This window comes from Neophocaena asiaeorientalis, unplaced genomic scaffold (assembly GCF_003031525.2).
Source record: "Neophocaena asiaeorientalis asiaeorientalis breed wild unplaced genomic scaffold, Neophocaena_asiaeorientalis_V1.1 scaffold649, whole genome shotgun sequence".
NCBI lineage: Eukaryota > Metazoa > Chordata > Mammalia > Artiodactyla > Phocoenidae > Neophocaena > Neophocaena asiaeorientalis.
In genome coordinates, this window is record NW_020173202.1 from 1,554,326 (window position 1) to 1,577,035 (window position 22,710).

Here is a 22,710-nt window from a genome sequence, read left to right on the forward strand (position 1 = left end):
TCTTACCAGAAAACAGTTTTTTAAAAAATTGTATTTAAATTTAAAGATTATAATTCTTTTCTAGACACAGAGAAAGATTTTATACAATTGAAATGTATGCTTTATTCCCAATATTGTCTACTGATTTACTTCTAAAACGTTTGTGCTATATGTGCCCATTAAAGAAAGAGAAGCAGCGAAATTGGCAAAATTAAGTGGTCTTAAAAAGGATCAGAAAGAAAGAAGTGGCCAGATTTTTGCCTAAATCTAACTACTTCAGGAAGTGAAAACCACACAGGAAACCACTTTGACCAAGTGCATGACATTTACTAGACAGATAACATGATTTGGCTTTCAGATGGTGCAGAATCTTTTGCCAGCTTTATTGAGGTATAATTAACATAAAATAAGATGCACATATTTAAAGAGTATAATTTTTTTAGTTTTCACGTATGTACACACCCATGAAAATATCACCACAGTCAAGATACTGCCCTGTGATCCACTGCAATCCTCATTTTCTCCCCTCCCCAGGTGTATGTGTTGTAAATATTTTCTTCTAGACTTGAGTAGAATCTTGACAACTCATGAAACCTCAGACATAAATGTTTCCGAATTAAAGCTTCTCAGATTAGCTGTGAAGTTTTACATTTTTAATTTGTACAGAAAAGCAAGATATGTTATACTCTATTTTTAACTAAAGCTTTCAATTTAATAATTATATCATACAAGATACATTAGCCGATTTTTAAGTTATATTTAATAATTTAGGAAGATTTTTTTCATTGACTAAGAATGCATTTTAGAAATATTAATTGTACAAACTTATCCTGCAACTTGATTTTTTTTTCCTTTCAGCAAAATGAACTAAGGCGAGAATGTGTTAATCTATAAAATTAATTATAAATATTAGCACCTTATGACGCACACTGGGCAGGGATAACTAAGTCTAATACTGCAGTAGTAATGGTTACACTTGGATCATATTATAGGATTTGTATGGCAAGTTTTTTCATTTTCAAACAAAGTTGTTCTACAATAGGATGACCCTTGAAAACATGCTAAGTGAAGTGAAAGAAGCCCGTCACAAAAGACCGCATATTGTATGATACCTTTTAAATGAAATGTCGAAAATAGGCATAAAAGTAGAAACAGAAAGATTTGTGGTTTACTAGGGTCGTGGGGTTAGGCAAAGTGAAGACTGACTGCCAATAGGTTTGGGGTTGAAGGATGTTCTGATATTAGCGGTGATGGTCGCACAGCTCTGTGAATATATACAAAAACCCACTGAACTACACACTTGTAAAGGTGAATTTTATGGTATGTGAATTATATTTCAATAAAGTATTTTTAAAAATTTGCTGAACTTCCTGAAAAATATCAATAAAGCCCATCTTCCACTCCAACAATTTGAGTCTCTTTGTGTTCTCAACCAGATGCTCAACGTTTCCCAGAATTCATGTCCCTCTTAGATGACTGATGGTAATAAATAAAGCTGAGACTCAGCCCTTTGCAAGGATTAGTGAAACAGATAAATCGCAGCACATAAATCTGAATTTAAAACATCCCCACCTCCACTCCCCACCGCCACCCTCCATCCCAAAACAGAGCTCCAGGCCTAAGTTAAATGCAAATGTTTGAAGAGGGGTAGGGAAGATCAAAGAGAAAAAGGGGGACACTTCCAAGTAATTTTTATGAGACTAACGTAAGTCTGACCTCAAAATCTAAAAGGACATTATAAGAAACTAAAGTGATAGGCTAAAATTCCTCATGCATATGGATCTAAAATTTATAAATAAAGTATTAGCAAATCAAATATAGCAAAGTATAAAAAGGATAACACGTCACAAAATTTGGGGTTCATTCCTGGGAGTAGCATATTAACATTATTTTTTCTAAAAAGAAAAATTATGTAATCGTAGACGTGATAAAGAAAAACCAGGTGAAATCATTTAATCCATTTGTGATTTGAAAAGAAAATCTCTTAGCATCTAGGAATAAACTTATATTTCATTATTACAGTAACAGATATTTTTTGAAGGTACGAATAAAGTGAAACGTCACCATCACGGTAAAGAGAATTTTAAAACATATTTAATAGTGAAATTTTGAAACTTTTCCACCTGAGATTAGGAAGTAAACAAGAATGTTTGGTGTCCCCAACACTATTGATCATGAAACTATCAGTTCTAGCCAGTGGAATAAAAATATACACGCTGGAAAAGCAGTAACAAAGCTGCCCTTGTTTGCGGATATATGATTGTGCATGTAGAAAACAAAAATTATTAGAATGAATACATGAACTTAGCAAAGTTGTTAAACACAAGTCACTATTTTAAAAATCAAATATATTTCTATGTACAAGCAATAGAACAGCTGGAAAACAGCTGGAAACATATCATTTACAATACCATAAAAATATCAAATATTTAGGACTAAATCTAAAAAAAGTTGAACAAGAACCACACAGGGGAAACTACACAACATCCTTGCGAAAAAGTAAAGATGATCTAATTAAATGGGGGGTATACCATGTACACGGATTAGAAATGTTTTTATTATATCAGTTTTACTCAAATGAATCTATAAATTCAATGCCACCCCAATAAAAATCTCAGCTGGATTTTTTTGTGGTAATTGACAGTTGATTCTAAAATTTACTTGGGAACACAAAGGCTCAAGAAGAGCCAAGATGGCTTCTAATAAAAAGAACACAGTGGAAGCACTTCGTCTACCAGATGTCAAAATTTATCATAAAGTTTCGGTAACTAAGGCAGTCTTTAAAAATTGAAGTATAGTGGATTTACAATGTCATGTTAGTTTCAGGTGGACAGCACAGTGATTCAGTTATATATATGTGTGTGTTTATATATATATAGTCTTTTTCAGATTTAAGGCAGTTTTTTTGTGTAACAATAGACACAAAGACCAAAGAAACAGAATAACTAGTTCAGAAACAGACTCACACCTATGGACACCTGACTTATGGCAAGGGTGGCAGCATGCACAGCAGTAGAAGGATTTGTTTTTTCAATAAATGGTGTAGTCAGCAGTTGCTGGATCTTTCAGAATGCATTATAATTATAAATATCCCCAAATATTGGACACCTGGTTTGCCAGTAGAAAACCCTGAGAATCTCATTTTGGACTAGAACACTTTCTCTGGGTTAATTATCACTGCCCTCCAAGAACAGCTGTGAATCTGACGTCTTCCTGGTTTCAGCAAGGCAAGTATAGAGAAATCAAGTCCCATCTGATGAGAAGTGAACCCTTGCTTCCTCTTTTACTTCCGTAACTTAATATCTCTTTATTAGCTAATACCATATATCTAGGTTTCTGAATTAATATTTTGTTTCACGTCACCTCTCATTTTTATTTTTTCTTAACCATTTAAAAATGTGAAAGCATTCTTAGTTCGTGGGTCATACAAAAACGGAAAGCAGGCTGAATCTGGCCCACAGGCTTGCAGTTTGCCAACTGCTGGCTTAAAATATTAACCTTCGTTCGCGTTAACCTGCAGTCTACGTGACCTCAGAATAGGGGCTGCTTGTGACGGTGTAGGTTTGTGTAGAGAATTGTACAAGACTGGAAAGTACTTAGAATGTACCTTTTTAAAGCAGGAATTCACCCTGCCTCGCCCCTCCTTACAATTGCCTTGCAACAAGTAAACCAAATTATTAAACTAAAGAAAATAATTTTTTGGCATTTGTCTTTGAATGGGCATCTCTTCATGAATTTACTATATTTTAACAAATAGTTTCTAGGTAGAACATAACTCTTACTTGTAATTGGGTATATGTCTGCTGGATATTTTGTTATATATATATACTCTTGGCTACAGAGCCCCCTAGAAGTTTATTTTTTACTCTCTTGCCAGTTTACTATATTTATAAATTGAAACTCAAACTGTAATCCTGTCTTCTTTATTTAATAACTGTGTGGGAAATTAATAAACTGTGTGCTTCTTGAAAAAACTCTTGTTATTAAACCAAAAGAGTCTTGCTTCTGGAATCCCAGTGCAAATGGGAATCATAGAAAATTCTCTCATAACTAGCTGCTGAGATTAATGTTTTAAAAGATGCTAATGATATCTTAAGCTTCTCATGGGAATTACAACCATGAAATACTCAAACTGCATAGTACCTAATCCTAATACTGTTTAGTTAGTAATATATTCCTGACCACGCTGTGGCTTCCTACTAGCCTAGTGAAAAACTCATGGTCTCGGGACGTATTAATATATAATTATTTTAAAGAATTTCGTATCTAAACAACAAATTGCTTCAATCTAATCTAAAATGTGAGTTACTCTATATTTATTCATTTTGACCTTGATATTTAAGTAAGTCTGCATTAAACAAACAAAAAACCCTTGAAACCAAAAATTGTCATACTTTTCAAAATAGATACTCAGGTCAAAGGAAACTGGACACATTACATGAACAACTAAAAATTTTCAGTCTATGATTTTCGTCTTTTCTGATAATTGGGTTTCTTTTTAGTAAATCAATTTCGTTTATTTTTGGCTGTGTTGGGTCTTCATTGCTGCGGGTGAGCTTTCTCTAGTTGCGGCGAGCGGGGGCTACCCTTCGTTGCGGTGTGTGGGCTTCTCATTGCGGTGGCTTCTCTTGCTGCAGAGCACGGGCTCTAGGCACGTGGGCTTCAGGAGTTGTGGCACGCCGGCTCAGTAGCTGTGGCTCGTGGGCTCTAGAGCGCAGGCTCAGTAGTTGTGGCACATGGGCTTGGTTGCTCCACGGCATGTGGGATCTTCCTGGACCAGGGCTTGAACCTGTGTCCCCTGCATTGGCAGGTGATTCTTAACCACTCAGCAAGCAGGGAAGCCCTGATAATTGGTTCTTTAAGTTGATTTTTCTTGTGAAAACTCAATCTAAAATTTATTTTTAAAAGAGAATATTATTGTGTAATAATATAATCAAATTATTTACATAGCTATGTTTTGTCTTGGTAACTACCTTAAAAAATAAATATGTAACAATATCTGTGCCTTATTTTTTAAAAAATCAAACTGGTAAAAAATAATCAAACTGGTGAAAATATTGGGCAGAAAACTTTATCTGTGCAGTCTTGTAATTATTCTATACATCACAGAGAGATAAAAGTAAAATCTGATTCTCTGAAATTACTTTAAGGTTAGTGCGTTTTCTATACCAAGAAGAGAAAACGATGTCAATGTAAAGGTTTCCCATTTACGGAACACTGCATCTATATGATTGCAGGATTGTAGTTCATTCATTTTTCACAATTCTGAGGCATCCTGCCAATTATTTAGACAAGAAAACTGGGTTTCAGAAAGAGAATTGGGCATTAGTGGCCAACGGTAGTTTGACATTCAAAGAGGGGTGTGTGCGACTCTGAGCCCGTGGTCTCCATCACACCGGGTTACGGTTGCTAACAGAGGTACAGACCACCTGCACGGGTCCACCGGGAGGAGGGGCCTGCAGTTGTGGTCAGCGGGGAGCACTTCTGCGAGGGGGTGGGCCTGGGTCTGGAAGTCGGCGGTACTGAAGACAGGCCACACTGTGCCCTAGTAATCACTGGCCCCACATTTCAGTGCTTAAGGCCCACTGCGGGGCCCAGTGACTCTGCAGGGTCAGCCAGGGCTGAGACCGGCTGATCGATTTTATGGCACCTTCACTCCTACGGGGACTCAGTCACTGCAGCCAGGGAAGACGGGGCTGGGTGGTCACTCACTGGGTCTTCCACCCAGAGGAGGCATACACCATCTGCGTCTACACCATTTCACTGACCAAAACAAGTCAAGTGGCCATAGCTGACATCACACGTGCAAGGTGACATTCTGTGTGCTTAGGAGAGGGAAATCAAAACCAGTCCACAGAGCTAACGTCTAAGGGAGATGGTTGGGATTTCAACCGGTGGGTCTGAATGGGGCATTCCCAGTGGAGGGAGGGAGATGAACAAGGCTGGCAGGCAGTGGGCAGAGGCGTGCTCGTCAGATGGGAGGGGGACAATCTGCTTGGAACTCACACGTGGAACAGTAGGAAACTGAGCTGAAAAAGTGAACTGGGCTGAGTCACCTTGGATGCTAGGGTTTTTTCAGGGTGAACAGAGACATCATCAGAAGAGTGTGTTGGCAAGATGGGGACAGTTTGAACTGAGGAGAGGATGCAGCAGAGAACCCAATAGGAGGGTATATAGTCATAGAAAGAACTGCTAGGATGGGAGCCCAGTAGGATATGGAAAATGAAAGAGGAGGAAGAGTCAGGGACAACACTAAGATCAGAGTGACACGCGCCTAAGCCAGGCCTTCAGAGCAGCCATGTGATGGGGGAGGGGGGGGGGGGAAGGCAGCAAGACACCGTGAATCCTGCAGATGGAAAACGGCTGGAAAGGTGGCTTAGTAACTTAGGAGGGGAGAGAGGAGCACCTGTTTCCCCCACACCTAGAAGTTTAAAATGTTACAGTACGTAACGTACCAAATTCAGTGTTGCAATGAAAACAATTGTAGCACATAGCCCAAACAAGAATACAGTCAGATAATGTTAATTCTTTAATTCTATGGCTTGAAATCCGCCAAGGCTTACTGCGACATTCGGAGCAAATAGAAGTTCTAATGCAGTGTCTTTTATTAATTAAAATATGCATAAAAAGTTAATATTTAATGATTTTTCTTTTTTTCCACATACATAAGCATGAATACTTCTGTACTGTTTTACTCCCATCCAAGTCTATTAAAAAAAAAAAAGCTTTTCTGGACTTTCCTTTTTCTCATGTACCTTTTTATCCCCTGCAGTGCCAGTATTCAAACCTAAACTGAAGACATTTCTATACCCACGGACACTTGGAGAATACATTCACGTCCTTACTTTAACTTAAACCTTGTTAAAGGCTCTGTTAGGTGGGCTGTTCAGGTCATTGCCGTCAAGAAGTTTATTGTTTGCTTGAGAAACTGAGCCTCCGAGAGCTACAAGGACCCCACTCACTGTCCTACGATTCGTGGAAGGGATGGATCTCACACTGCGGGGTCTGACTCCTTCCCCAAAGTTGCTTTCTCATTCTAACGCCTCTGATCACAGGCATAAAATTGACTTCCATGCTAGTTCAGTGATATAATGGAACCAGCCTCACCCAGGAGAAAGGAGAGGTGTGACCGCAGATGTGTGACATTGGAAAAGTCATAGTCTCAAGGTCAGAAAGGACCTAAACAGTCATCTGAGCCAGCGATTATCAGCCCTGACTCTCAGAATCACTTAGGGAGACTTCACATATACAGACTCCTGGACTCGCTCCACATGCTGGTTCTGTGTCTGGGATTTTGGGCTGAGGAAACACATAGGTTCAAAAAGCCCTCTGAAATGAGAACAGAGTCGACAGTTGATGACTCTTATTGTTTGTTTTCAAGGTATAATAACAGGAGGGGAATATATATTTTAATAGTCCTAGTCTTCTGAAGATACATCTGAAACACTAATGAAACAACACAATGTCTGTTTTTTGTTTTAAAGTAAGCCGGGGATGAGGGAAGAGGGCAGCGGGTCCATGAAGCAGGCTTGTGGTAACTGCTGGAGCATCACTGAGATGCTTCTATAACAAGGAAGTTGCAAAGAAAAACTCCCCAGGAAATTCTGATCCGACCACACAGCCCTAACGCAGAGGTTGCCTGTGTTTCGTACCGTGTGCGCTCACCTACATCTTTGTGGTATTGCTGAAGATCACTCACCCACGCACGCCAAAGTGTGGAAATGGTTCGACTGAAACAGGGCATTTAGAATATAGAGAAGTGAGCAAGTGACTGGAAGTGTTCTCAGATACGGTTTGCTGCCCCAAACCAGGGACTATTTTCTGGGTCCGCTCTTCGATACTACTCTTTTCCCTCCGTTTCCAGTCCATTCCCAGGTAACTCGTAACATTTCCACTTTGACCTTTTACTCTATGGTTTCCCTACTTTGTGTCCAGGTGTGGATTTAGTCTCATTCATCCTGATCCACGTCTGAAAGCACTTTTAATCTGAAGACTCTTGTTTCTCACATTCTGGAAAATTCCCAGCTTTTATTCTTTAATTATGCTTCTCTGCCATTCCCTCTGTTCCCCTGGAATTCTGATGAGACTGACCTCTCCCAGACTGTTGTTCTTGTCTCTTACAGACTCTTATTTTTATTATTATTATTATTATTATTTTTGCGGTACGCGGGCCTCTCACTGTTGCGGCCTCTCCCGTTGCAGAGCACAGGCTCCGGGCGTGCAGGCCCAGTGGCCATGGCTCACGGGCCCAGCCGCTCCGCGGCATGTGGGATCTCCCCGGACCGGGGCACGAACCCGTGTCCCCTGCATCGGCAGGCGGACTCTCAACCACTGCGCCACCAGGGAAGCCCCAGACTCTTTATTTCTTTAAAATCTTTCTTTCCATTCTACTTTCCAGAGGTGTTTCTCAGCACTTTTCTTCCTTCTATTGTGTTTTTTATGTCAACCCCTAAATGGATCATTTCTAGGATTTCTAATTGGTTCTTTTTTTAAAAATTTTTATTTTTTGCGGTATGCGGGCCTGTCCTGTTGCGGAGCACAGGCTCTGGACGCGCAGGCCCAGCGGCCATGGCTCACGGGCCCAGCTGCTCCGCGGCATGTGGGATCTTCCCGGACCGGGGCACGAACCTGTGTCCCCTGCATCGGCAGGCGGACTCTCAACCACTGCGCCACCAGGGAAGCCCTCTAATTGGTTCTTTAAAAATACATTCTTGTTTTATTTCTGTGAGTTCCTTATTTCACAATTTCTGATCCCTTTTTATGGATTTATTCCATCATATATTCCCTTAAGGTCCCTAAACATTTAAAGCTTTTTCTAGACTGTTCTATTACTTTTATTTTGTCTGGAGTGAGTTCATCTTTAGATTGCTGCTTTTGATGGTCCTTTAGCATTCGGTTTACACGTGGGTATTGGCATTTGGGGCTTGTCAGCTCATCCTAGGTGGGGGACTCTCTCCCATTGTCTCTCTTGCTGTGCCCCTTTGCTCACCCCTGCCTCTGGCTAACGAAGGCCTTGACCTGGTCCACTGGGGGCCCTGCTCCTGGAGCGAGTCGTGTTATCTCGACCGGAGGCATCCCAGATGTAGCCACTGCAGGGCTCAGCTCAGCTCCAGGCCAGAGGCTGTATGAAGGTTTTCTCTCCTCCCCGTGAGCACTCTGGTGCCCACAACCTGACAGGAGCCCAGCTTCTGGCAGCACCAACCGGGTTTGGGCCCCTGGGTTTGTCAGGACGGCTCCTCCGGCCCCTCTCACCACCGTGCACTTGTGTCTGGACACCAATCCTCAGAGATGGTCACGTTGTTTCAAGAGCCCTCTAAACTTACATTTTCTCCTTCTTTTTCGTCTTTCACGCGTGTATATTTAGAGCAGGTATATGTGTGTGGCACGGGAGCCTCAGAGCACAGACTTACAACACCATCATGACAGGAGCCTTACCCAAGCTTTTCACTTCTCATGGAATTGTTGCAAATGTCAGCAGCACTTTCAAAAATGCGTAAGTTGCACTGCATTTCCAAAAGCAAACACCTGAACTGTGGTATTTCGGATTTCCAGAGATGCTGGTGGATGAAGGAGAGATTCCGCTTGGGGGAAGTCTGGGGATGTCCCACTCCTGGGTTTCCCACAGACAAGACACTTGTCAACACTTTCTTCTCTGGTTTCTCTTATTTTTACTGCTGGTAAAGCATTTAATAGCACATGTTCCCTTCATTTGGTATGTTTTTATTTGTTTAAGTACAATTTAATGGGAGTTTGCATTTAAAAATGCTTCCAGGAAAAAATTACGTATATGCTATACCTCAGCATATATCACACAATTATATAAAATTTATATGCTTATATTTATATAAATAATATAATGTATTACAAGTATTGTATATCTATATCTATATACCCGTTTTCTAGCAAGAAAGGGCGTGAGACACAGAGAATAGTTGATATATTTGTACCATTTGTCTTCTTAGGTCTATTAAGTTCCTGATCTTTTTCCTGATACTTTCTATTTTCCAGAGTCTGTGAAAATTGGGCCGGGAGTCACGTTTATTACATGTAGTTCATCTTAGAACCTGGTTTCCATAATGATGCCTACATTTTTTTGCTTTTGTTTTATCAGTGACAGCCAGTTGATAGAGTCCTATAAAGGCTGCTCAGGAGCTCGAGACCTCAATTTCAGGAACGAGGGAGGCACTTTCCTCGGCTAGCCCCAGTTTTGGGGACTATTGTCACGAGAAAAGAGAAAGGCTGATGGAAAACTCCCAAGGCCTCCACGCTGAGGAAACTGCCCTTGTGAAGACCCCTCACTTGAGCAGCGGCCCACCGGGAGCTGCCAGCAGCTGTGGACGCTGTGTGCTAGTGGCCCCTCAGCACGCCATGCTCACCCAGTTGGGGCGATGTGTCTGACACCCACTGCACGCGAAGCTCTGTGCAACACTCAGCAGTGGGAGCGGAGACAGAGTCAAAAATCAAGAGATGGGTCCCGACACCTGGTGCTGTGGACACAAACAAGGTGCACGAAGCAGCTTTCCAACACATTGCAAGGGGCGTGAGCAATGTTCACGGGCTGTAATTCTCCCGCTAATACACACACACACACACACAGTGAACACAGGGACACTCGCAACACATATAGACACACACATACAGACAGACACACACGGGCTATTTTCTTTGTATTCAGTGTAAATATCTTATTTAACTGTTTTAGATTTGGTTTTTTTTTTCAGCATTATCTTAGGTTATAAAATGCTAGAGAACACATTTAACCACAGAAGTCTTTCTGCATTAGTAATATTCAATTTTTTAAACAAGTAAGATTAATTTCCTATTTTAAGGGCTTTTTTATATCTCTTCTTTCTCTGAAATCTTGTTTCCTGAGAATTCTATTACGTAATCCAGAATTTAACTAAATATCAGGAACACTGGAATATAATGAAGAAGAGTTTAAAGATACATTTCTCCATTTATCCAATAAAGTAGCACATACCCTACTTATTTCTTGAGACTATCCTCTGGAATTTCTCTCTTTTTTTTTTTTTTAAACTAAATTAGCCACACTGACCTCTTTAGTCATGGGTTAGGCAAAGGAAGAGTCTGGTTATTTAACTTTCTGGATTAGCTGTGACTAAATTAACTTTCACTTTCTTAGGCTACTGAGGAAGGCGGTCTACCCTAGAAATTCTTCAATTTGAACCTTTTTTATATCCCTTTACTTTTTGTTTAAAGACCATCCTCTGAATTGATATAGCTAATAAAAAGCTTATAAGATGCTTTGTCAATTACAGGATGAACTATTTTAAAATTTGGTTAATTTACTGAAATTTATTGGCAGCTAGAAAATGACCTATAGGTCGTTAAATATAGCTAATATAGTGAAATATTGTTAATATATTTGTACCATTTTTTTCTTCTGAGATGGATTAAGTTCCTGATCTTTTCCCTGGCATTTTCTATTTTCCAGAGCCTGTGAAAACTGCAACAGGAATAAGTTTATCCCATTTGGTTGGTCTCAGAAGCTGGCTTTCATAATGTTTCCAAAAATATTTTTAAATGTTCAAAGCTTAACCAGAATTTAAAATTTTTCATTATTTATTTGTTCTTATATATTTATCCCCATTACATGATACTGCAAGGTTTTAAGTAGGTTTAAGTGTTAGAGATATTTAGAACTATTCATAGATCAGTGCTGATTTAAATAGGAGCTCTTCATAGTGTAGCTAAAAATAAAATAATACTTAGAAAAAGAAAACCAAAAGGTAAATATATACGCTGCAAAATAAAATTTTTAAAATGGGTACTCAGATTAAAAAATCTGATTTAAACCTCACCCAATGAAGCTTTGTTTACCTTCGGTCTGGTCTCTCACCCCACACCTTAGTTCCTCTGTCTACACGGCAGGTTTAATAAAAAAAATCCCATGTGACTTAATTTTTATACAGTATCTCTTGAATAGCACTTAAATATGATTTCTGAAACATATCAGAACTCAGCAGTGCCATGAGAATAGAAGATGGATAGCATGTGTACTTACAAAATTAACATATGGCTCAGTATATTCCTTACAATTAGTAGAAGAATTTGTTAGCTTGAAGGTTTTCATGGCCTAAATATACCAGTTCTAAGAGTCTTCATGATTTAATAATCATATGTATTCTATGGGCCTCACCTTGCTTTTAAACCTTTGTCAAGAAACTAACGTTGGTTGGGACCTACTCTGAATTGTATACTCACCCGCCACTCACACATAATGCCAATGGGGATTTTTAACGAGTCAGAAAAACAATAATAACTAACAATGATTTAGAGCCTTCTACATGTCCTGCATCAAACTGTAGGCATTTCATGTATGCTACACATGTTTATTACAAAAACAACACTGCAGGGAGCCCATACTTATTTTCTAGCAATACTAAATTTTCTACATGTTACTTACTTCAGACACCAGCAAACTAATTGCCGGCTTTGCAGACTAATTCTTTGCTCTAAGAGCCAAGGCATTCTTGCTAATAGCATAGTCAGGAATAGAGTTCTTACTGTTATAATTCAGCTGGCACTATAGCTGATGACCCGCACGGCATGTGTGGAACTTAGCTGGACAGTTCTGAGATGTATGGACGCCATGGTGTTCACCACAACAAACAAACAAACAAAATCCCCAAACAAAAAACAACTTGAGTCTATAAAGAAGCGCAGGAACTAAAAAGCATAAAGGAACAGAATGTCAGAACACAGATGTGTCGTTTATATACATATGCTTTTCCGCAAGTCACCACATTTTAATTTTGAGAAGGAGGCTGGATATCTATTGAAGAATTCATTCCCCCATGGCACTGGTTCAACCCCGCAGGCTTCTCCGCTGAAAAGCCTCCTTATGAAGCTGAATTGTACTAGTGCCGCAGAAAGGAGAACTGAAGACAGAACCCAGCAGGGATGGTAGAATTCTCGTCTTTCCCAGAAGAGAAGAAATCCAACTGGTGGAGGGAAAAATCATCTCACACTGGAAAAGACAATGACAAAAATAAAGAGGCTTTGTCAAATGTAGCTCACTGTTTTCATCACTTAGCTGTGGTATTTCAGAGATGAAGGTTTTTGTTGCAACACATCACAGATAACACAGGAGATTGACTTCACCTGGCCCAGCACTGCACGGGGAAAATAAATGTCTACTGGCAGGTGTTCTGCTGCCAAATTTGTTTTTTTTTTTTTTTGGCGGGGAGGGGGAGGAGAATTAAATAGAAAACACCTAATGAAATAAAGACTCCTAAAATGGACGAAACTTGCTGCTGAAATGAATGTTAGGTCTGCAGAGGCACCGGGACCCTCGGAGGCTCTAGCGCTGTGGAAAGGCAGCATCTCCCCGCGCCCGGGGGCACCTCGAGGGACCCCGTCACCTCAGGCCGCAACCTGGTGCTGCGAGAAGACGTGTTTTCTCATCCACACGCAGCCAGGAGGCCGCTCCGACCGGACACCGTGGGACCAACACCGACGTGGGGGCCCAGCCCCGGGGCGGGGGGACCCGCAGCGCCACGACAGACGCGCCCCCCCTCGGGAGGAAGGCCCAGCAGACGGCAGTCACCCCAGAGCCCACACGGGCATGGGGCGCTGCGGGGCCCCGTGCGATCAGCGCCCAGAGGGGCTCTGCGAGTCCCAGCCCTGCGGCCTCCACGGCCCAGCGCGCCCAGCCGAACCTGGCCCGCTCGTCTGACCCGGCAGCGCCCGTCCGAATTCCGCCCACTAGCTGGATCCGATACCACCCGTCTCCACACGGTACCACACGAACCCAGCCCGCCCGTCTGAACCCACCGTCCGAACCTGGCCCCCTAGTCGGACCAGTACCGCCCATCCGAACCCCGCCCACCGGTCGGACCTGGTACCGCCCGTCTGAACCCGGTAAAAAGGAGGAAATCTCTCTTGCTCTCGGCCTGGGACAATGGTAGTTGTTTATAGCAAAGCTGCTGAAAGAGTTCCCAACAGTTAAAAAAACAACAAAAAAAATAGGTTTGGTCCCCATCCGCCGGTCTGGGGGAGGTGGGGGATGGGAGTGGAGGTGAGGGTCAGGGAGGGACCCTGAAAACCGATTCATCCCAGCGAGCGCTCAGAGCTGTGCTTGCTTCTCAAGCTGTAGTTGCACAGACTTTAGCCACACGAAATACACCTTACAGAGGATTTACGTCCTCTTAGGAAATTATTTTAATAGCATCTGTTTCTGATTTGCTGTAGTAGGTAGTTCAAAGTTAGTATTATTTACTAAAATGCCAGCTTTTGGGCAGCAACACTGTTGGGCAAATTTGAACATTCTCATGAAATTTAATCCCTATCATTAAACCCCAGTTTATATTTCTGAGTAAACTTGACCTTCACCTTTTCAGCGTCTTGATTTTGCCTGCGGTGGGAAAGATCCATTTCTTCTGTCTTCCTGGGCAGAGCCATTTATCTTACTCCTTAGTTGAATACTAATATAAATTATTAGGTTCAGGTTGCCAATTTGAACACCGATACTGAGTTACTCCTGATTCACAGCTCATCTTCTCTAATGATTTTATGGGTTAGGTGCTAGTAAGCAAATTGATAATATGTAGTTAAGTGTTCATTCATAGGCTTATTAGCACATCTTTTGAAAGGTGACTGCAGTAATTTGGCCTTCAGGATTATGTTGTCTTTCAGAATAATGAGTTCATTTTTCTTATCTCTGGCTTTAAAAATTCGGATGTAAAATATTATTTTGGTAGATAGTTGTTTTTTTCTGTTTGAATGGACCTATTTATATATATATATTTTCAGAGATTTCCCAAGTCTGGTCGTGAAAAGGAATATTTTTTCAGTTTAATAATAGGTAATTCGGTTTCCTCTTTGGGATTTTAAATTGCATTGGCATTTTTAAAAATCCTGAATCAAAACCAGATTAGAGTTAATTGATTTTATTAATTCTATTTTTAAGCACTCAATTGAAACTTTTTCTCTCTCTTTTAGGTATACGAGTAGTTCTTAAAGTAAAACTGGCCTCTCATTTGGAGAGCTCCTCTTTTCCTAGTTATTCTGTGGGTGAAAAGTTGCTGTGCACATGTGTTGAAGCAAAGCAAAAGTTAAAGGACATTTCTGGGAAATGATTATATATTTCATTTAGTAGTTTTTCCTTCCCACGTATATCTGAACATCTCAGTTTTTAGAAATGATTCTCCAGGATTATGTTAGAAAGCTCTTCATAATGAAATAAGTTGGTTTTTTAAAATACCTGTATGTTATTTTCTTAGCTCTTATATTATCTAATACCTAGTTCACACTTTACTTCTTGTTTTCTGGAGAACCTTTGCATACTATTAAGTTTATTGTGGTCTTGGAAGTTTAAGCTTCACGTTTAGCATGTATTTTTCATTATGATGTAGGTAAAAACTAAAGTTAATAATTCTCTAAATCACTATTTCAAGGCCAACAGTTTCGATTTGCTTTATCTAAACTTCGTTGTCTGCAGTTTTTTACTGTCTGAGAAATAATGAATTGTTACTCTATTTGTCCAATCACAAGTCATGGTTCTTAGTTTTCTACAAGAACGTAACCATTATATTGGCATTTATTATGGTCAGTAAATGTTGAGCGAATTTACTGCAGAATTTGATTGGTAGGAATATGATCTAAGCCTTATATGTATATATTTGGATAATCTTTTCTTAGGTACATATATGAGAGTTTAGTTGTGGTTTGTTTTCTTTTGATTGCTTTTTTGGGGGTTACAGTGATCAATATCTGTTATCAAATTATATAACTATAGGTCATCTGTGATTGGTTTCAGGCAGCCTTGGATAACCACTGATCCGGGGTGTCTGTGTTTAGGAGGATGATAAACTTGGCTTTTTGCATTACATTCACTTTTAAAGAACATTAGAATATGTTTTAAAATCAACTTGGTTAAGTTCGCTTCATATTCACCTTTGTGTGTTAAAGGGCTTCCAAAGAAAAAGCAAGTTATATTTTATCATTGTGTATTTTTCAACCCCTTCCTCACTCTGGATCCCAGGTCCTTTTGGAATTTAAAATGAGAGTTGATGATCTAAACTTAAAGTTGATGTTTTCTCACCAGGAGATTGATATTAAGCTGAATTAATATCTTGATTACTATGGGAAACTATAACTCATAATAAATGCTTCTGAGAGCTTTTTAGTCCTGTCTGTCCTTTTCTTATTTTTGATGTTAAGTCTTTATTTCCTTTAGGGATTTCTGATCATTTATTATGGCAGAGTTCTTGTTCCTAATCTCATTACCTCCTCAGAAGAGGGCTTCTCTAGTTACCCAAAGGTCTCCGTGTTGTTTTTTGGTGTTCTGTTGTTTGACTTATCCCAATTTTGTTATTATAGCCGTTGGTTTGTCTGAATCCCTCTCTGATTGCATGAAGGCAGGAGCTTAGAGTTTTATTGTTTTAAACAGTTTTATGGTTGTCACATGGTAGGTGCTCAGTAAATATTTTGTGGAAAGGATACTGAATATGGCTTCCTTCGTGTGTACCTTTATCTTTGACAAAATAAGATACATGCTTTTTTAAAACTTAGTGAAATTGTCTTTTAGGATCTTAAAGATTTATCTTTTCAAGTCTTATTCTTTTGCATAAAGTTTACACCTAAATGCAAAAACCATACTAGGTAGTTGACCACTTGACTTCATGAGACATTTCTTAAAGTCATTTGTTTTATTACTTATTGAATTCATTGCCTTTTTTTTGCATTGATGGGAAAAAAGTAACCTAGAATTTGTGTGGATACCCATATATTCTTTATTAAAGGTAAATATGTTCTGTTTTAATATTCTGGTTAATCTTGAGAAGTAATGTGGTGATTTCATATTACCCAGAGGTGTGTGTAAAAATAACTTGCGGTTTGTCAGCGGAGGTGGAGTAGGCAGTCTTCAGATGAAGTAGTAGTAATTGCATAACTTAGAGCTAAATCTCTATTTCAGACTAATGCTTAGGTTGTAACTATGCTTTATCATACAACTTAACTATATTTGAAACTAGTTTGAAAACAACAGTTGTATTATTAAACGTTGGTACGTTAGAAGGTCTGTGTTTCTGGTGAGTAATGTATAATGAGATAGGCAGTTGCCAGTGATGTGTTTTTAGTATTTATAGGTATCTCTGCTCCTTTTAAAAAAATCTTTAGGGCTTCCCTGGTGGCGCAGTGGTTGAGCGTTCAGCTGCCGATGCAGGGGATGCAGGGGACACGGGTTCGTGCCCCGGTCCGGGAAGATCCCACATGCCGCGGAACGGCTGGGCCCGTGAGCCATGGCCGCTGAGCCTGCGCGTCTGGAGCCTGTGCTCCGCAACGGGAGAGGCCACAGCAGGGAGAGGCCCGCGTACCGCACAAAAAAAAAAATCTTTATTTTCTTTTCCTGTAATAATTGGTTGCAGTTTATGTTTGTGGGTGTGTGCTTGTGGGTGTGAGATCCAGGCTCTGTGTCACGTTGTTTCCTTACCTTGTAACTGAAGCGGCATCTTGACTGGCTTCACTTTGCTGTGCTCCTGACAATGAAAAATAATTTTCCTTTATGCAGTTTATAGACTTAATGGAATGTAAGTGTTGTAAGTGTAGGCTTTTCTAGGACTGTCAATTTTTGATTGTGGTTTAGGGTAGAATAGCAAAAGCGGTTCTTTCATAGTCATGAAAGAATTTCATTTGCAGAAGATCAGGATAATGGTACCAAGTTGGTGGGGTGTTTAAGAGAACAAGGTTTAGGGTTATGTCATTAAGGGTTTAATTGAGCAGTTGTAGTGTATAAAGCATTATTATTAGTGGTTGGTCATTATTCTGGTGGTGTAGATTAATTTGTTTATAAACAGTTTTACCAGGCTTGGACTTGGGTGTAATATCAGAAAATGCTAATAAATAATATAGCAGTTATTTTGATATTAGCTTGCTTTCCTTTATTATACATGAAATGTATATATGAGTAATATTTATGGAAATTAAACTGACCTCTTAATTGAACATTATTTTCAGGTTAGGCAGTGTTGATTTTGGTTCAGAATTTTGCTGTTGCTATTAGCTTCCTGGCTGACTATATTTCGGATACGCTCGTTCACCTTGACGATGCCTAGGACGGTGACCTATACTTACGTTTGTAAGTTAGATACTAAGCAGTGAGCCAGATCCCACAGACCCCACTTACCGGGTCTGGGCGTGTCCCAGGCGTTTGCTGACACTGACAGGCTGGCAGGCCCTGGGAATCCATTGGTGGCTCCCAGTCAGGGCCCCACAGGTATGAGGTGACGGTAGGTGTGGGCGTGCTGTCAAGGTGGACCACCTTTATGCAGGAGCTGTGCACGAGCTGGAGCTTTTCCTTATATTTGGGGTCATGGATGGGGTCTAAATAAAGCAGGCCGAGGGCTGGTGGGGGGGGGTATTGCCTTGTCTGTCTCAAGTCACCTGGTTGAGATTTTGTTCTACAACAATAAAAATATAAAAGCTCACTTATCATTTTGGCATAGGTGATTGACCAGAACCATAATACATGTAATTCAGAAAGTGAATGTACTTTATAAAGTTAAAGTAAGTACATAGAGAAGTATCAGTAGTTCACATGGAAGCCAGGAAAGTATTTTCCCAGTATCAGTGGATCCCAAACAGTAAGGATAATTTGAATTTTATACTGGCAGTTTTACAATTGTGTGTCATGAATGAAATTATTTACGGGAACCGAGATTGAATAGTTTCCGATGACTGGAAAGTAGCCAAAATTTCTGTGTTTTCACTCAAAAGAAGTTTAATGTTAAGGAAGAAGTTGTGTCACTTACAGAAAATAAGGTGTGAACTTTCGTCGCTCTTGTTTGCGTTGTCACGTTTTTAGGTTGGATACACACAGCAGGCTTTGCTTTCTCAGGGCGGTCACTGCATCATAGTTGGGTTGACCTGTGGAGCACTGTGTGACGACTGACCACACCAGGGTGACAGGCGTGAGGGGGGTTCACTCTTCGGCGTGAACAAGAAGAACTTGCTTAAATTGTTCGTTTTTTCCATTCCCTGACTTTACTAGTGCCGTTCGTGCCCATTTGATCTCGGCACGCTGGACAGGATCATTCACTTCTTTGTGTTTTTAAAGAAAGCCATTTTCCATTTCGGTTGGATGGAGTAAACTGGAAGAGGACACGTCACTGTTGAATCTGGTTCTGCTACCGTCGGGCAGTACAAGCAGTGGGACAGGTGCTTCCAAAGGAGAAGTCTCGCCCAGCTTCCTAAAACTCCCCCTGAGAGTTTCACTGTTATTCACAGTAGAAGAGAGTTTGACCCTCAAAAATAGGACCCAAGAAAAAAATGCTCATTCGTTACTATTGTTTGGGTATTTTATTGGTTAAGAGCAGTCTGGCTGGTGTGTTTTATTCTGAATCATAGCTTACAGTTCTCTGTTGCTTGATTTCACACATGTTCTGTTAAAGGAAAATCAGACTTTGGTTTTGGCAAATTTAAACCATTTGTTCCTTTAAAGAATGCACCCTCTCTCTCTCTTTTTTTTTTTTTTTTTGCGGTGCGCGGGTCTCTCACTGTCGTGGCCTCCCGCGCCACGGAGCACAGGCTCCGGACGCGCAGGCTCAGCGGCCATGGCTCATGGGCCCAGCCGCTCTGGGGCATGTGGGATCCTCCCGGACCGGGGCACGAACCCGTGTCCCCTGCGTCGGCAGGCAGACTCTCAACCATTGCGCCATCAGGGAAGCCCCAAGAATGTACCTTCTCTTTACCCTTGTTTGCTAATAGTGGTACTTTCCATGGTGACTTACTTATTATACTTTCTATTTCCTGATTTTTGCAGGAGAACTAACAAAATTTCTATCTTATAATTTCTTTTTGTGCTGCTCTTACCAGCTTTTGGTACTGAGGCTGGAGGTTGCCAGTTTTCTCCCCTTTTGCTTTGAATCTGGTCTAGTTCCATATGTTGAGTAGAGAAAATGAAATGTGAGCGGCAATACGGTCACCATTGGACACGATCAGATGTTTAAAAACCAGTGTGTTCTTAACATGCGTGACTCTTCCTGTATTCATACTTGGTATAAAATGTATACCTTGGGAAGGTGTCTTTCAAATACATTATTTTTAGGTGGGTATTGATATTATCTGAATAAATTTCTGAGTGCTCCAGACTCGTAGAGAAATGCTTGTGAAGTCTACCGTGGTTTGACGTAAGTTTACAATATGCCATGATTTTGCATGAGCTCCTTAATGAGTTCTTAGGTTATGTCACATTAGATTTTTCACTTTAATGAATTTTTGTGTTGGCAAGTACTTGGGGGGATCATTGGGGTGATTATTTTTAAGAGACATTGGTAATAAAAGAATCAGTTATATGAAGATTTCTGGTTTGAACCTAAGTGTTTTCATTTCTGGTACACAATTCTCCTTTGGAAGATTGTTTTAAATATTTTTCATATCCTGTTACATTAAGATCCATTTGTCTTGTTTTGCACTTTGAATGGATCTTGTACGCATGCGTGGTTTTGTGCCACCATGCATTGACCATTTGGAAAACACTGGTTCGCTGAGCTATGTGGATTTTCCACATGTTGATAAATTTCTTTAAGCAATATAAAACTATCCCATTGTTAATATCATCACTGACTAGAAAACTCTTAAGTATTGGGAAGCTCTCAAGCTCAGTGGTGGAGACACATTTTCAAAACGCCTAGTTTTCTGTCAAAGCTCAGATTTTATTGCCGGCAGCCCTGCCACAGCAGCACTTGAAGGAAGGGGCTCCCGCTTCGTTTGTTTCTGAGAAAAGGCCCAGCGTCCACACCCGAATAAGTGTAGTTTGTCACCAGCTCTTCCAGGTGGGAGTGGTGTTCCGTGAAAACAGCGGCTTGCTCAGTTCACAACGTTTACGCGGTCGCACACGTGCTTTTTCTTGAGAGAGCCATCGGACTCTGATAAATGGAACTTCTTTATGTGCACTTCGTATTTGGGCAAATAGAATATTGAACAAATATACTCAAGAGTCCAAGTGAAACTGGCCGTTTTTTAGGTGTGAATGAATAACAGTGAGAAATACGCGGACCGTTAGCACAGTTTGCTGCTGCTGCCTCGATTTGTGGTAACGTGCCGTCAGATTTACCTGTCATTACTTTCTACCGTCAGTGTAAATGCCCACATGCTGAGAGAGGCTGATACTGCCTAAGTATTCATAGGAAAAGAGTTTTGACCTCACAGTTGACCTGAGGGGGGACCCCAGGGATTCCTGGATTACAGTTTGGGAGCTGCTATACTAGAATACTTAGTGATTGGTTTTAAGAGTTTTGGTTTGGGCTGATTTTTAAAATATATTCTCAGGTGGATATTAAAGTCTGTATTCATGGTCTTTTCCAACTAGGGCTATAAAATTACCATGTAACATTTAAAGTGTGAACATAAGACTCATTATGATAGAAAGGTAGATTTTAACATATATTAATTTATTTCACATATATATTTGCTTAATTTTTGTTTATAAATACCTATTTTAATTCTTAGTTATCAGTAATAAGATGCAAGCATTTTTACATTTTTGCTGTTGAAGGGTACTGGCCATAACCTAGCTAAAGCAGTGACTGTGAAGTTTTATTACTCTCATTCGCTCAGGCTGTGACCTGGGCCACTCCTTCCTGGGCCGGAACGGTGGCAGGTAGCGTGGTTGGTGGGTGTGTCGTTGATGTGGGCTCATGTCTTCAGGCGCTTGTCTGCCCTTTCCAGTCTCTCCTTCCCAAACATCAGCTCTGCATTATGCCAACCACTGACTGTGTAAGGATGTTTTCTGTTGTTGTTTTTAAATTTTATTTTATTTATTTATATTTGGCTGCGTCGGGTCTTCGTTGCTACACGCGGGCTTTCTTTGGTTGTGGCGAGCGGGGGCTACTCTTGGTTGCCGTGCAGGGCTTCTCATTGCGGTGGCTTCATTTGTTGCAGAGCACGGGCTCTAGGCGCTCGGGCTTCCGTAGTTGTGGCTCGCGGGCTCAGTAGTTGTGGCCCGCAGGCTCAGTAGTTGTGGCTCGCGGGCTCTAGAGCACAGGCTCAGTAGTTGTGGCTCACGGGCTTAGTTGCTCCACGGCACGTGGGATCTTCCTGCACCAGGGCTCGAACCCACGTCCCCTGCATTGGCAGGTGGATTCTTAACCACTGCGCCACCAGGGAATCCCATAAAGATGTTTTTTTCCTACTGCTTTTAACCAACAAACAGTTTGTATTTTCCCTTAGCTTTAATATATCTCCTGAGAGAGAGACAGACAACACAGGTAGTATTTATATTTTAAAACTCGCCATGCACGATATGGAATTGTAATGCTTATAAATAGTAGGTGAACATACTACTTCTCAAAATGGATATGGTAAAAACAAAATATTAGAAAAACAAAAACAAAAATATTAAAAACAAAATACTGAATTTATGCTAAAGGTTAGCAACACTTAAGATTAACTTAGCTACTCAGTGGCAGCTTTTTTGCAGCAGATATGTTGTGTTCTTCATTCACGGCTGGGTGTGAGTTCATTTTGAAACTTTGGTGACCATTTCCTTTCTACTGATAGTATTACTAAATTATTTTGATGACGCACTGTTGTTAACCACTTAGTGAGACATTTTTATTAATAGACATCTTGTTTTAATTTACCAGAGTAATGAAATACAGATAAGAAATCTGAATTGCTGAATAAGTGAATTTGTGAATGATTCCTTTGTAGATCAGCTGAGCTCTGCTTCTTCAGAGGAGGAGCCTGCCCAGAGCGCCAGGGACAGTG